At 41.4% G+C, this 17,486-nt stretch overlaps 1 long non-coding RNA gene across 1 annotated transcript; it reads left to right on the top strand.

Annotated features, from left to right (window-relative positions):
- The first annotated feature begins 632 nt into the window (after positions 1-632).
- On the top strand, positions 633-13,497 carry LOC125380024. The gene is made up of 3 exons (XR_007220988.1): positions 633-796; positions 9,498-9,562; positions 11,752-13,497. It is a non-coding gene; the product is annotated as an uncharacterized LOC125380024 (long non-coding RNA).
- Positions 13,498-17,486: the final 3,989 nt, after the last annotated feature.

The following is a 17,486-nucleotide window of genomic DNA, read 5'->3' as shown; positions in this document are numbered from 1 at the left end:
GCTGATTCCAATGTACATTCTATTATGAGACAAATGTATCTGTAAGTTTATTATATATATATATATATATATATATATATATATATATATATATATATATATATATATATATATATATATATATATATATATGGAGCGTATCTGTGCACATCATGCAGGTGTTGACAAGCATTTACATACCAGAACTTTAATATGAACCATCAAGCTTTGATAAAAAAAATTAGTGTTTTTTCAATGACTTTTTTTAACATTTATTCTGTAAGTTTATTATTGGGGATCCATTGACAAAGTTATTAAAATAAAAACATGTTTTCAGTCACTCGTATGTAGATTTAGTTTTTTTTGTGGTAACTTGTGAAACCACTGTGTTGAATATATAGTATATCATTATTTCGTGAACAGGATCTGATGAAGTGTTCTAATAATATATATCTAATAAATGTTCCAAATATGTATATTAAAATTAATTGTTTTCTCATGGTTGCTCTTTTGATATTTTTTATGAATTTGTTATTTCTGAGTAATTCAAATATGAATTCCATGTATTCAATGAAATATATGAACATATATAGCGGATTATCCTATCATGATATTTGAGAAGCATTGAGTAACCAAGTTGATCACGTGTTGTCACCATAATCACACACTTGCATTACCTAACGGTTTTTGGACAGTGCGGAAGTTGCACCGAAACGCAACGTCAAGTATATATACCCTGTGAACACTTGATCGGTCGCCTGCTCAATTGACGTCAACTCCAAGGAGACCGGGAACTGTCTACAGAGTGAGGTGTCAGGTATGTGTCTATCTCACAGAAACAGTCCAGTTTATTATGTTGCTAGAGGACAGACTATCGTTCCTTAAACATATTATTTATGAACTAGACGGGCTGTCTGGTTGTCGAAGGTATGGGAGTACAAACGTTGGTATATATCTAGGCCAGGTCAGTATCTGGGACACACACACACGTAGATCGGTAGGTGGTGTGTACAAAGGGCGTGTAGCGCCAGGGCATTGCTTATGATTCAGAGTTAAAATGACAACGCAGTATTTTGTGTATCAATATTTGAATTAGAGAGATATCCGGTTGTTTTTTGTTGTGGAGTCATGGTATTTTTCCCTTCACTTTTAGGGGCCGAGATGTTTTTAATTGAACCTGTGGAAAGAATGTTACAATTTTCTCACTATTCACTGAAACATGTACAGATATAGGTGATTTTAGAACAGAACAATGAAATTAATATAATAAGGCATTTTTTCATAAATAAAAGACAATTTTCAACACCATTTGTAGCAATAGCTCAGTAAGCAGTTTTCTTCAAATTGACAGAAAACTGGTCAACTTGACACGTTTGTACTCCCAACTGCTGGAGGAATGTGCTTTTCAATGCCTAACATTGTGGATGATGGACACAAATAGCATAACCTTTTATCTCATCCGACGAACAAAAGAAACGTTACTAAGCTGAAATTTGAAACGAAACCCCGAATAGTGTTAAAAATGGTTTAGAATCAATCGCCCAAACACAACCAAAACACTTTTCTGAGTAATGCACGTGCTACATAACCCAAGATCAGTGGAACTTGAGTTGAAGTGGAACATTTGGTGCATGCCAACCTACAGAGATATGATTTATGAAAGGTACGATGAACTGTTCACACCAAAATAACCTGCTTTGATTAACGCTACAACAGAGAGAACCATGGTCATGGCCCGTTACAGACAGGCTGAGCGGATGGGAGACAGGCCTTGTAGGGGTAGACCTGTCATCACTACCCAGGAAAATCCTCCATCTGAGGAATGACGTCATTAGGCCTGTCAGTCGCTGGACAGTGTCCAGAAGACTGCGTCGGTACAATATCAGAGCTTGCAGACTACTACGAGATTAACGCTGACCCCGGAAGGTCGACATCGATTGGTTCGAACACCGTGGAGCTGATGGACCAGAAGCTGGCAAAGACACAGGGAGAGCAGATGGAAGAGTTTGTGTCATGATAGTTTGGTGCGGCATCTGTTGGCAAGTCAAGACAGGTCTGGACATTTTGGAAGGAAACATCACTGGACAGCTAACACTGACCAATCTCTCTATACTGTTGTACTTCACGTGTGGCATTCTGAAGGAATAAAGGGAGTTTCATGTGCTGATTTCAGTCTGACCCCATCCTCCAAACTGTGGACACAATACCTTCGTTTATTCTCATTCACGGCATGACTTGTGATGATGTTAATTCGCGTTTTTTAACAATACAAGTATCTTCCTTGACATTATTCCCGAGGAACGTTTCTTTGCTCGTCGGTTGAACTGTATGTTTTTATAGATCAAATAATAAGAACACATAAAAAGATTATGCCGTTTTGCGGTTTTAATCATGATTATAACACAAACTCAGAGGCACTGTATTTCTGGAAAAAAACAGTAGCCACAAAAAATATGGACGTGTAGAGTCAGGAAGACAATTCCACATCATGATTGATAATGAACAAGAAAACAGCGTCATCACTATCCCCTGCCACGAGGCACATTAGAATTGTGTTTGTTCATATAGTAGTGAATAAAAACTATAAAAAAGAGTCCTATAAAGCCTTAAGAAGAGATAGGCACTTGGGCTCAGTCAAAACCCACACTTAAAAATGCGTAAAAGGCGACTATGCTTGTCGTAAAAGGCGGGATCGGGTGGTCAGGCTCGCTGACTTTGTTGATACATGTCATCGATCCCAGTTGCGTGGATCGATGCACATGATGTCAATCACTGGATTGTCTGGTCCAGACTCGATTATTTTACAGACCGTCGTCATATAGCTGGAATATTGCAGAGTGCGGCGTTAAACAACAAACAAACAAACAAACAAACAAAACAAAACAAAACATATCACATCCCAGTCACACCAAAATATCTTTCACTCTTCCAGCTACCTAAAATATTGTTTCCCGTATTAAATCAGGTGGTGGGTACAGATCTGATGGTTACACAACGGTTACAGTTCTTGTTGGTGACTCAATATTTGTAAAGAATTTGTGAACCTGAGATGTCCTGTCAAGGCATGGACGCTTACAATAAACCTAAATCAAGCACAAAGCCACATAATGAACATATAGGTATTGTTGCTAACTGTAAACACTGTTTTGAACAGAAAGGATAGGACGATGAAGATGCCATGGATACTTTCGACCATGTTTCCGGCTATCGCAAGCATTCTGAAGTTCGTCCTTATGTTTATTATTATCAACCTATCAAGAATATGTCCACCACTACGAAGAAAATTCCTGGAGACTTGGAAAGTTATTCTTGTGGGAGCATCTGTTAATGAAGAAGAGTTCTATAACAGTTTACTTAGTCTGAAAACTTGGAAACATATACTGATTATGGTGAGAGAACAGCGATTTTCTAATCTTGAACAGAATGACAAAGCTTGTAACCAATACGTCTGGTCAGCAGACGGTAAAAGCAAACACCGTCTGCTCGACTTCATGAAGAAGGGGCGCCCTCTGGTTCTCAACTTTGGAAGCTGCAGCTGACCTCCGTTCATAGCCCAACTGGGCAAGTTCAACGACATTGTTCAAAACTATGGACATATCGCTGACTTTCTTCTGATATACATAAAGGAAGCTCATCCAACAGACGGGTGGCATTTCAAGAGCAACAGTTATTACATTGAATCAGCTAAGAACATGAACGACCGGGTTCAGGCGGCAAAGTTCTTGCGAGATGAGAATGTGCGATGTCCCGTCGTTCTAGATGACATAACAGACGAGGCTGTTAAAACATACTTCTGTTTTCCCGAAAGGGTGTATATCGTGTTGGATGGTGTGATTATGTTTGTTGGGGGAAGAGGTCCAGGCCAATACAACCTTCAACCAGTGAAGGAGTGGCTCATCGCCTACAGTGGGCAGGAGTAGGTAATGTGCCTGAGGACCGACCATTGGATGTACAAAATATACTCACACGCAAAAGAAACGCAAGTCGTGAATGCAGTATACATGTTATTTATTTTCAACAGTACAGACAAGAAATACTAATAGGGCCAGATTGACGAAAATTTGACTGAAGACAGTTTAATGGATTAAAAGGCAGATGACATAATTGTTTTTTTCAAATGTTAAGGGCTTACACAGTTTCGGGTCAATACACAAAATGTCAGTCAATACCTGGTGTGACCACCATTAGCATTGATCACTGCCACACATCTCCTGTATATTGAGTGGATCAGACGATTTGTGAAGGCCCTAGGGATCCTCCTGCACACATCCAGAGCAGCTGTGCGTAGTTCATCGGCAGTTGTAGGGACTGGGCGCACATTGTGCAGACGCCTTTGAACCTCATCCCACAAGTGTTCGATTGGGTTCAGATCAGGGCTGAGGGCTGGCCGCGGTAGAACACGGATGTTGTGTTGTTGCAGAAAGGCCATGGTAGCTCTGGCAGCGTGGAGACGAGCGTTGTCCTGCTGGAAAATGTGTTGTTGATGTTGTGCAAAAAATGGAACAAGGTGGGGTCTGATCGCTTGGTCGATATATACCGCTGAGGAGTGACGCCGTGTCCCCGTCCTTGACCAACATTCAGAAAGCACATGGGTCCAATCCCTGCCCATATCATGACGCTAGGTCCACCCCATGGATCCCTTTCCACAACGTTTCTGTCAGCGAAACGACCACCTCGACGCCGCCAAATTCTGTCTCTTCCGTCTGCATGGGAGACACAAAAGCGACTTTCATCAGAGAAGATGGCACGCCTCCTCTCACGATGACGCCAATTGCGATGACCCTGTGACGTCGTGCTTGTCGATGCCGTGGTTGGAGAACAGGACGACGTGCCGGTCGGCGACATCTGAGGTTGTTGGAACGGAGACGTCGGATCACAGTGTCCCGGCTTATGTGTCGATTATGTGTTCCTATGGTCTGTCGAGCACTTTCACTTGCCTTTAGGGACGGATGTCGCTGGTGTTGAAGGGTAATCTGCCGATCTTGTCGAGGTGTGGTGACCCTAGGACGACCGCTCCGAGGAAGGTCATCTGTGGTCTGTGTAGCATTGTATCGATGCAGGAGACGGTAAATTGTGGTTATGTTAAGTTGAAATGACGGGCAACATCTAGGACAGACTTTCCAGGTTCCAAACGTTAGGCGTGGCATTGTTGACCAATGAGTGGTAGGTCCAAGAATCGGCCAGTTTTATACCCACTACAGTTCGTGACAATTCGTGCATTTTCGATTTCGCGAGAAATGGATGCATGATACCCACATATTCATTAAAATGGTGCGTTTTGGCGATTCGTTTTTTTATGTTGCGTTTTTACTCGGGCCTTCCAAAATGCAACCAAATATATTGATAACACCATCAGGCTTCACTACATGCTAAAACTCAATTTATGGTTCCGTGTTTGTTACCTATTTGCTTAAAACCACTTGCGTTTCTTTTGCGTGTGAGTATATATTGTTCGCTTGACATACTGGATGTTCTGAAAACTTAGTGGGTCCAGGACACACGGTACTGAAGTCGTTTCACTGTGAGAAACAAGGACTACTAGTATATATCCGGTGATAAAATTTCAATTAACATTACTGTATCTAATGTATAATCTCAGTGCCATATTCTGAATATATCTTTTTTTGAAAAGGAAACATTTAACATAATTAACCCATTTGTATCAAAAGAACCGAATTATAATATTTGTTTTGCTGCACTCACGAATACTGACATGTGAGAAGGAGACGGTTTCTTCAATGACGACACAGTCTGAAACTTGTGGTCTGTGTTTGATGGACAGAAATAGATGGACCTCGGATATGACGAATATGGATGGGACAAAATGCCAAGCAGCGATGAACACCAAGAATCTCATACTGGAACCAGTATGAGTGTTGTGTCTTCATCGTCAGCTTTGATCAGACCAGCATGCTTTTGATATAACGAACAAATGTGAAATCCGTTACATCCGAGGTGTGTTGAAGGTGACCTTCTCAACATGACACTATTGGGAGACAATGAACATTGATGTATAATAAAGATGTTGACTGTAGTTGTGTTTCATTTCTCTACCAGCTTCAGGCTTCCTTTATGGATCATTATGATTTCCTTGGTCATAATGATTTCCTTGCATGGAAAATAGGTAATAAGGATTACCTTGGTCATAATGATTTGCTTACATTAATTATCGGTAATAAGGATTTCCTTGGTCATAATGATTTCCTTGCATGGATTAAAGGTAATAAGGATTTCCTTGGGCACAATGATTTCCTTGCAGGAATTATAGGTAATAAGGATTTCCTTGGTCATAATGATTTGCTTACATTGATTATCGGTAATAAGGATTTCCTTGGTCATAATGATTTCCTTGCATGGATTAAAGGTAATAAAGATTTCCTTGGTCATAATGATTTCCTTGCATGGATTATAGGTAATAAGGATTTCCTTGGTTATCATGATTTCCTCGCATGGATTATAGATAATAAGGATTTCCTTGGTCATAATGATTTGCTTACATTGATTATCGGTAATAAGGATTTCCTTGGTCATAATGATTTCCTTGCATGGATTATAGGTAATAAAGATTTCCTTGGTCATAATGATTTCCTTGCATGGATTATCGGTAATAAGGATTTCCTTGAGCACAATGATTTCCTTGCAGGAATTATAGGTAATAAGGATTTCCTTGGTCATAATGATTTGCTTACATTGATTATCGGTAATAAGGATTTCCTTGGGCACAATGATTTCCTTGCAGGAATTATAGGTAATAAGGATTTCCATGGTCATAATGATTTGCTTACATTGATTATCGGTAATAAGGATTTCCTTGGTCATAATGATTTCCTTGCATGGATTATAGGTAATAAAGATTTCCTTGGTCATAATGATTTCCTTGCATGGATTATAGGTAATAAGGATTTCCTTGAGCACAATGATTTCCTTGCAGGAATTATAGGTAATAAGGATTTCCTTGGTCATAATGATTTGCTTACATTGATTATCGGTAATAAGGATTTCCTTGATCATAATGATTTCCTTGCATTGATTATAGGTAATAAGGATTTCCTTGGTCATAATGATTTGCTTACATTGATTATCGGTAATAAGGATTTCCTTGGTCATAATGATTTCCTTGCATGGATTATAGGTAATAAAGATTTCCTTGTTCAAAATGCTTTCCCTGCATGGATTATAGGTAATAAGGATTTCCTTGGTTATCATGATTTCCTCGCATCGATAATAGATAATAAGGATTTCCTTTGTCATAATGATTTCCTGGCATGGATTATAGGTAATAAGGATTTCCTTGGTCCAAACATCGGTACTAATTACACAGAGACAGTGTCTCAGTTTCACACACGGTACTAATTACACAGACATTGTCTCAGTTTCACACACGCTACTAATTACACACAGACAATATCTCGGATTCACACACGGTACTAATTACACAGAGACAATGTCACAGTTTCACACACGGTACTAATTACACAGAGACAATGTCTCAGTTTCACACACGCTACTAATTATACAGAGACAATGTCTCAGTTTCACACACGGTACTAATTACACAGAGACAATGTCTCAGTTTCACACACGCTACTAATTACACAGAGACAATGTCACAGTTTCACACACGGTACTAATTACACAGAGACAATGTCTCAGTTTCACTCACGGTACTAATTACACAGACAATGTCTCAGTTTCACACACGGTACTAATTGCATAGAGTCAATGTCTCAGTTTCACACACGGTACTTATTACACAGAGACAATGTCTCAGTTTCACACACGGTACTAATTACACACAGACAATGTCTCAGTTTCACACACGGTACAAATTACACAGAGACAGTGTCTCAGTTTCACACACGGTACTGATTACACAGACATTGTCTCAGTTTCACACACGGTACTAATTACACACAGACAATATCTCGGATTCACACACGGTACTAATTACACAGAGACAATGTCACAGTTTCACACACGGTACTAATTACACAGAGACAATGTCTCAGTTTCACACACGGTACTAATTACACAGAGACAGTGTCTCAGTTCCACACACGGTACTGATTACACAGACATTGTCTCAGTTTCACACACGGTACTAATTACACACAGACAATATCTCGGATTCACACACGGTACTAATTACACAGAGACAATGTCACAGTTTCACACACGGTACTAATTGCATAGAGACAATGTCTCAATTTCACACACGGTACTTATTACACAGAGACAATGTCTCAGTTTCACACACGGTACTAATTACACACAGACAATGTCTCAGTTTCACACACGGTACTTATTACACAGAGACAGTGTCTCAGTTTCACACACGGTACTGATTACACAGACATTGTCTCAGTTTCACACACGGTACTAATTACACACAGACAATATCTCGGATTCACACACGGTACTAATTACACAGAGACAATGTCACAGTTTCACACACGGTACTAATTACACAGAGACAGTGTCTCAGTTTCACACACGCTACTAATTATACAGAGACAATGTCTCAGTTTTACACACGGTACTAATTACACAGAGACAATGTCTCAGTTTCACACACGCTACTAATTACACAGAGGCAATGTCACAGTTTCACACACGGTACTAATTACACACAGACAATGTCTCAGTTTCACACACGGTACTAATTACACAGACAATGTCTCAGTTTCACACACGGTACTAATTGCATAGAGACAATGTCTCAGTTTCACACACGGTACTTATTACACAGAGACAATGTCTCAGTTTCACACGGTACTAATTACACACAGACAATGTCTCAGTTTCACACACGGTACTAATTACACAGAGACAGTGTCTCAGTTTCACACACGGTACTAATTACACAGAGACAATGTCTCAGTTTCACACACGGTACTAATTGCATAGAGACAATGTCTCAGTTTCACACACGGTACTAATTACACAGAGACAATGTCTCAGTTTCACACACGGTACTTATTACACGGAGACAATGTCTCAGTTTCACACACGGTACTAATTACACGGAGACAATGTCTGAATTTAAAACAAGGTACTAGTTGTAAAGGTTCGACCTTGAGCGTCGACGTAACACGCACGTACACACTGACGTTATCTGTTGCCAAATCCGGCCTGAAATGAACAAGGCTGGATCCCTTAAAAATTAGTTTAAAAGCTAACGCATTTTAACCGGTGGGTGGGAGACTAGAATAAGTCTCAGTATTGTCTTTGGTAGACAGCAAGTTGATGGAGTAAATGTGTGAATGAATGTTCTTTAATACTACATGAGTAATTCAAATATGTATTCCATGTATTCAATCAAATGTACTTATAGAAACATATGAACATATATAACAGATTATCCTATCATGATATTTTAGGAGTATTGAGTAAACAAGTTGATCACAGCAAGTGTTGTCACCATAATCACACACCTGCATTACCTAACGGTTTTCGGACAGTGTGGAAGTTGCACTGAAACGCAACGTCTAGCACATACCCTCTGAAATACATTACAGGTCGGCTGGTCACTGACTTGAACTCCGAGTAGGCCGGGAACTGTCTACAGATTGAGGTACCTAAGGTATGTGTCCATCTCACACAGAAACAGTCCAGTTTATTGCGTTGCTAGAGGACAGACTAACGTTCATGAAACGATTATTTATAAACTCTTTGAGCTGGCTGGTTGATGACAGGACACTCGGTCTATAGGACATATATAATAGGTCAGTAGGTGCATATGATCCCCTCCAAAAGTTATGTATGTATGCAATGCCTCTTAATCCTTTTAATCATATATATTCTAAGGGGGGATACAGGCGCAAGTCTTACCTACTTCGGTCGGTAGGTAACAGTCGACCATATATATTGACCCGACACTTTCAAAGAAATCAGCCATTGTGGCATTGGTTACGCAATCGCGACAGGTTTAGATCCCGACGACACCCAGCTGGCTTCTCAATGTAGAACTAGCTGAGCGCGGGGATCTGTACGGCACTCCATTCAGTCTGGCGTAGGTTCAGTGAGGACTTTAGCACACTTCTATATCTGCGATTGGTTACATATCATGACAAAAGTAAAACGTGTACCAGTCTCTCCCTTATTCACTTATCTCCCAATATGTTTACTTATATCAGCTAAGGTTAACTTCGAGTCAAGATTTTTCAAATTGAAAAAGGAAATCGATACGAGCGTAAGACCACGATGAACGAATGCAGGGAAAGGCAGCAGTAGTTTCACCTGACCTCTCTGCGCCTCACCCAGGTCACAGAACCATGTAACACATAATAATAACAAACTAACTCGCCGAGTTTGTTATTATTATCAGTTAGATAGTCTTGTGCCCAGGTGTACATGCGGGGCCGCGGGTGGCCTAGTCGCTGTGCAGAGTTGCGTCCCTTAGGCGTGCCAGAAACCTGTGATCATTGGTTCAAAATATCAGGTTAGCCATTGTTATGTTTCTTGGTTTATCAGCACCATTCCAATGCTCGTAGGTTTCACTAAAGTGGTAAACGTCTAAGCATTGCATGACTTCTCCCACATCAAGCTGAGACACTGTGATGTAACCGAGATCCAGTTCAAAGGGGCGTTCCACCTAACTCACTCACCTAAGACGCACATGCTGCGTTTCTCCACCTGGATGAGATGAGCAGATCCAAAGCCTCGCATTATACCTATTGTCAGTCGAATTACATACCAGTGAGTATGACTTTCCTCCGTACGTATAAATCTTCCAACTATATCACCGCGGGAGGCCCCAACAATGGACAGAGTCGGATGGACAGCCTTGCGATTAAAGCGTTGCTTCGTCAAGCCAGAGACCCAGGTTCTATTCCTCAACATGGTGTGAATCCTATTCCTGGTGTCCCCTGTCGTGATGTGGGTAATGTAATGTTGTGTATCGAACCCGGGTTAGTGGCGTGAGAAGTCAAGATATTAACCATGAGGCTACCCGCTGCTTTGAAACAAGATGTTGTGAGATGATCACGAGGAACGAAACCAGGAATTCGAATGACTCACCAGAACGTTTATTTTTAAACATTACTAAAGATGAGATCCTATCTTTTACATCATGTTGTTATAGATTCATCTGAAAGGAGCTCCGTTTGGAGCTTTAGTTTCATAGTTGAATATGTATTTTACAACTCAACCACGGACGTGGGGACATAACTGTGGGGACACATTGATACGTGCATGAGTGATCTTGAAATATGACTGATGTTAAGGTCATTTTAGCTAAGCTCGGGAATATACGAGAACTATTTGATGACATCATTGTTCAGGGCCGGTTTCTGAGATGTAAAACTGCGGAGTATTAAGATTCAGTAGGAACGTGCCTCCGTGGAGATATCAGTTCAGAGTACTGAAGATGCTCAAGCTCGGTGACTTGCTTCATTGCCCGTCATCGTGCCCCGATCTTGCTCATATTATCTATCACTGGCTTGTCTGGTCCAAATGTCATATAGCTGGGATATGTCCTGGTACGGCGTTAAATAACAATAACAACAACATACGTACGTGTTTTGTCGTAGCGGAACGTGTCAGAACGTTTCTAGACAATTTACATAAGAGCCAACATTTTCAGTAATTCAAAAGTTTCACTTTCATATATTCCATGCTGTTCCAGTTATTTCTTTCCAAAATAAACTTCATCGACTTCGTGGTCCCAGAAATGTTTGACCACACCCGCTTAAATAGGTCCTCGGTAAGGTGAGCTAAAGAAATCTGATTCCTCATTCTATTGATCAAAATGAATATGTTTCTTTTTTAAAGGAACAAAATAGCATCTCGGATTCTGAAGACGATCTGGGCAATCGTGGCTGTACTGTTCAGGTTTCTAACGGCAGTTATTGTGGTTAACATCGGAAAAATATGTCCCCGGATCATTAGGGGGTGCAGAAAAAACCCTTGAAGGTTCCTCAGTGAGTGGAGCGGACCTGTATGAGACGTTGCTCATGCCTAAAAACTGGAAACTGATTCTACAGAAATGGTTTCTAGACGTAGCTTTGTACCCAGATGAGAATGGTAAAGTGCCAGATGCAGTTGTCTGGTCAGCAGACGGCAAAACTAAACACCATCTGGTTGACTTCATGAAGAATTGGCGCCCTCTGGTTTTCAACTTTGGAAGCTGTAGCTGACCTCCCTTTATGGCCAAGTTCAACGACATTGTTCAAAACTATGGACATATCGCTGACTTTCTTCTGATATACATAAAGGAAGCTTATCCAACAGACGGGTGGCATTTCAAGAGCAACAGTTATTACATTGAATCAGCTAAGAACATGAACGACCGGGTTCAGGCGGCAAAGTTCTTGCGAGATGAGAATGTGCGATGTCCCGTCGTTCTAGATAACATAACAGACGAGGCTGTTAAAACATACTTCTGTTTTCCCGAAAGGGTGTACATCGTGTTGGATGGTGTGATTATGTTTGTTGGGGGAAGAGGCCCAGGCCAATACAACCTTCAACCAGTGAAAGAGTGGCTCATCGCCTACAGTGGGCAGGAGTAGGTAATGTGCCTGAGGACCGACCATTGGATGTACACAATATACTCACACGCAAAAGAAACTTTCTTCTGATATACATAAAGGAAGCTCATCCAACAGACGGGTGGCACTTTAGGAGTAATAAGTACCAAATAGAAACCGTCCAATGTATGGACGACCGAGTAGGGGCGGCCATGTTGTTAAGTGACGATAATTTGAGATGCCCTATCATTCTGGATGACATAACAGATGAAGCTTGTATATTGAGAGGCTGTATATTGTCCTAGATGGCGTTGTGGTGTTCGCTGGAGGAAGGGGCCCGAGATAATACAATACCAAACTCGTGGACGACTGGCTTAGCGCCTACAGAGGGCTCTAGTTGAAACATGCGCACCCCTGCACCTTGTCTCTCGTCTGTACGCATAGTATATAATCAACATTTAAACTCGTATCCCCGTCTCAGCTATCGCATCCCATATAGTCCCTACATTCTAATCTGAAATTAAAAGACTTGGGGTTTCTTTAATACTTGCAGGTCCCTTGTATAATGATTTCATTTTAACGTTATTCATAAGTTTACCACAGGGACTCTTATGTTAGTCTACCTGCATCTGTCCTCTCTAGATCCGCGTATATCGTGGAGTCCGCCATACTGTGGTTCGCCAGACCCAGGTTCCACTGTTTTGAGGCCACCGTGATATAACTGGAACATTGGGAACTGCGGCGTCAAACACACTCCAGCCTATCTCAGTTTAGAAATAAGGCTGCAGTTTAAACAATGGCATGCTAATTCGCTTATGTGGGTTTCAACACTTTGAACGTGTAGAGATTTCAGGTGTGACTTCAGCACGTATTCTGGTGTCAGTTGACAGCACCGCGTATGACCATGTGACCGGAAATATCGGGGTCACGTGTGATGTCTGGAGAGCTGTCATCTGGCATCACAAGGTGTAAACGATCGTCTGGTCTAGTTTCGTCCAGTATTATCAAAATAATGTTGAACATGAAAATGATATAAAAATTCAGAATCCCAGAAACCTGTTCTCTCAATCATTTGTGTTTAGGTGGCATCACCGTTATTCTGGCTCACTGAGCAACACAACTGCTTTGCAAGCGTATCTCACCATCAGACCGCTGTTTTTTTATGTTTTCCATAAAATTTCGACTGTCATTTGATCTGCGAACCAACATTTATGAAACCGCTATTATAAACGTTAATCTCTTGAGGTGGATGCTGCGGTTATTTCCGAACATATTATCAACCAAACATATTGAATGACCACGGGTATTTACCTGAGTATACATGAACAAAGTCAATATGTTTTAAACCAATACACATTTTATTGAGATTGAAAAGTTACAATGACGTGAAGTGATTTCTATGGAATCACAGAAGGGACACTGTCGCGTTGTGGCATTGTCGCCCTTCCAAAAACAAACAAAAGTGTGAAAATTAACCAAAGCGCGACAACGCCACAATTTTTCAAGGTCAAAGTATTTTGCGTTGTCGTATTGTCATTTTGATATTGTCGTGTTGTCGCCCTTTTCGATTGATTGTGCGCATGTGTAGTAAGTGAATTAATGGTTATACTCCTTTTCTAACTCCTGTGGTCTTTTGTTAGCTCCAATGGTTCTAAAGCCAAAGTCGCAATGACAATATGGTTTTCTTTTCTCAAAATGAAAACAAATCTGTCAGCATTACTTAAGAGTGAGTGAATGAGTATGGTTTTACGCCGTTTTAAGCAATATTCCAGCAATATCACGGCGGGGAACACCAGATGTGGGCTTCACACATTGTACCCTTGTCGGGAATCGAACCCGGGTCTTCGGCGTGGCGAGCGAACGCTTTAACCACTAGGCTACCCGACCGCCCCCATTACTCCGTTCATTTATCTTTATTGTCTGTGCCGGTTTTCATAACCAAACGTATTTTCACAGCCAGAAACAAACACTTTGCATTTCCATTTAATTTAATCTCGGTCTCCGACATCTCTTTTCAAAGGACACACGGTTGGCCCTGTCGTTTTAGACGGCGCAGTTCGCTGTGCGTCTCCTAGACGTACCAGAAAACTATGATCGCTGACACACTTAACTGAAATTTTGTTCAAAGCGGCGTTAAACTAGAGGTCACGTTCGTCACGAAGAGTCCATGGATGGGTGACCATGTTCGGCTGCTTGGCTCCTGAGAAGCACACGTAACGCATATGGTGTCTCTTTGGGAAAGTGACTTTGTTCGAAATATGCTACTATTCAACCAGCAGTAAATGGGTACCCGGTAAGATGATATGACAATGTGGCGCTTAACCTTGGAGATGAGAATGACTGGGGTAATAATACGCTTTGAGCATGATATTCAGCATCGAAAAAGTGCCATACAGATGGACTATTATTATAAGTAAACTCGCTCACTCCCTCAAGTCGATGAATCCGTTGTGAATAGTGGCGTTCCCTATGAGCGTGTGTTCGTTTTGATTTTGTTTCTTGTTTTGGACCTATCTCACGTCCGGCTTTCCTCCCACATCCATCTTCCCGAGGCAAGAGAGTTTACTGACTTTATAAGTCCAGTTTCCAGACTTGCCGAACTAGGCTGGAATTACTTGGCTCGATCGTAGCGCCACCAGTGGCTATTACCAGTTATGTCCCTTCTAAGCCTCTCCTATGAACCAATCAGATTCCACCTATTGTATCACTTGCGTTTGCTTCATGCAAAATGGTGGCGCTCGGTCAGGACGATCTGATCGATAATCAAGATCTATATTGTGATAAAACGGATCTTACATCGCGAAATGCATCAAATTACGTGAGCACCTTGATTAAAAACATGAGAAGATTTCAAAATATCTGCTGACAACTAGTTGGCGGTGCTTTGCAAATCCTGCTATCGACCGAAATCTGCACGACAGATTACGAACCGGATTTCAATTTCGGTGCGCGATTTTGACTGGACTATGCATAGACTCGTTAGTCCAGCCAAAATGTAACTCCATAATACCAGCCTTGTTCGGCAAGGGTGGAAACTGGACTTTAAAAGTCAGTTGACTCTTTTGCCTCGGGAAGATGCCCACATCAAGCTGACAAGCTGTGAAATACACATATAACCATAGAAACAGGGCAGTGCTTGTTTTGTTCTGGCGTCATATGTAGCTACACACATGACCATGGTGACAGGGCAGTGCTGGTTTTGTTCTGGCGTCATATGTAGCTACACACATAACCATAGTGACAGGGCAGTGCTTGTTTTGTTCTGGCGTCATATGTAGCTACACATAACCATAGTGACAGGGCAGTGCTGGTTTTGTTCTGGCGTCATATGTAGCTACACATAACCATAGTGACAGGGCAGTGCTTGTTTTGTTCTGGTGTCATATGTAGCTACACACATAACCATAGTGACAGGGCAGTGCTGGTTTTGTTCTGGCGTCATATGTAGCTACACATAACCATAGTGACAGGGCAGTGCTTGTTTTGTTCTGGCGTCATACGTAGCTACACATAACCATAGTGACAGGGCAGTGCTGGTTTTGTTCTGACGTCATATGTAGCAACACATAACCATAGTGACAGGGCAGTGCTTGTTTTGTTCTGACGTCATATGTAGCTACACATTACCATAGTGACAGGGCAGTGCTGGTTTTGTTCTGACGTCATATGTAGCTACACACATGACCATGGTGACAGGGCAGTGCTGGTTTTGTTCTGGCGTCATATGTAGCAACACATAACCATAGTGACAGGGCAGTGCTTGTTTTGTTCTGGCGTCATATGTAGCAACACATAACCATAGTGACAGGGCAGTGCTGGTTTTGTTCTGGCGTCATATGTAGCTACACATAACCATAATGACAGGGCAGTGCTGGTTTTGTTCTGACGTCATATGTAGCTACACATAACCATAGTGACAGGGCAGTGCTGGTTTTGTTCTGACGTCATATGTAGCTACACACATGACCATGGTGACAGGGCAGTGCTTGTTTTGTTCTGGCGTCATATGTAGCAACACATAACCATAGTGACAGGGCAGTGCTTGTTTTGTTCTGGCGTCATATGTAGCTACACATAACCATAGTGACAGGGCAGTGCTGGTTTTGTTCTGGCGTCATATGTAGCTACACATAACCATAGTGACAGGACAGTGCTTGTTTTGTTCTGGCGTCATATGTAGCTACACATAACCATAGTGACAGGGCAGTGCTGGTTTTGTTCTGGCGTCATATGTAGCTACACATAACCATAGTGACAGGACAGTGCTGGTTTTGTTCTGGCGTCATATGTAGCTACACATAACCATAGTGACAGGGCAGTGCTTGTTTTGTTCTGGCGTCATACGTAGCTACACACATGACCATGGTGACAGGGCAGTGCTGGTTTTGTTCTGGCGTCATATGTAGCTTTACATATAACATCTATTTTAATACTTTGGGGTAAGACACTTAGGCAAGATGTAGGCGTCCCCATCGACACCAATGGTGCTCTCCTTCTTGCCGATCTGTTTCTTTATGCAAATGACTTCGACTTTCCAGTAGTCAATATCCCTTCGTGTCAAGCAATATTCCAGCAGCTCCAGTCCTTGTTATCAACATTTCACAATGCCTTAGGTACAATCGAGCATGCTCTTTCGTGGAAGATCAGAATGAGCGTCATTGGACTCTTGCTCAGAAGTGTGATTGATCGAGGTTACAACATTCAAGGTTTTATGGTAGACATGTGGAGGACATTTGACGCGTAGGTGACTGAAATGATTTCCGATGCAATTCCCTATTTTGACTTGTACAATACGTTCCCGTGCTTGTTAAGGCGAACAATTGGCTTGCCTTTGCACGTGTTTGTGACGGGTGCCACTGGTGGAACAGGATACATCTGGTATCATGACTGTTTGATAGTGATTCATTAACACATGCTCATGATATAGTCGGAATCATACAATTGACTCTGCTTTTGGCAGATATTTCTTACACATGAAAATAAATAACAGATATCGTATCACGGTATATTGAGAAGCATTGATTGTCAAAGGTCTGAGTA

Source organism: Haliotis rufescens, unplaced genomic scaffold, assembly GCF_023055435.1.
Source record: "Haliotis rufescens isolate VD_foot unplaced genomic scaffold, xgHalRufe1.0.p SCAF_1, whole genome shotgun sequence".
Lineage (NCBI taxonomy): Eukaryota > Metazoa > Mollusca > Gastropoda > Lepetellida > Haliotidae > Haliotis > Haliotis rufescens.
The sequence above is the reverse complement of the archived record's forward strand: the minus strand, read 5'-3'. Positions and strand labels throughout refer to the sequence as shown.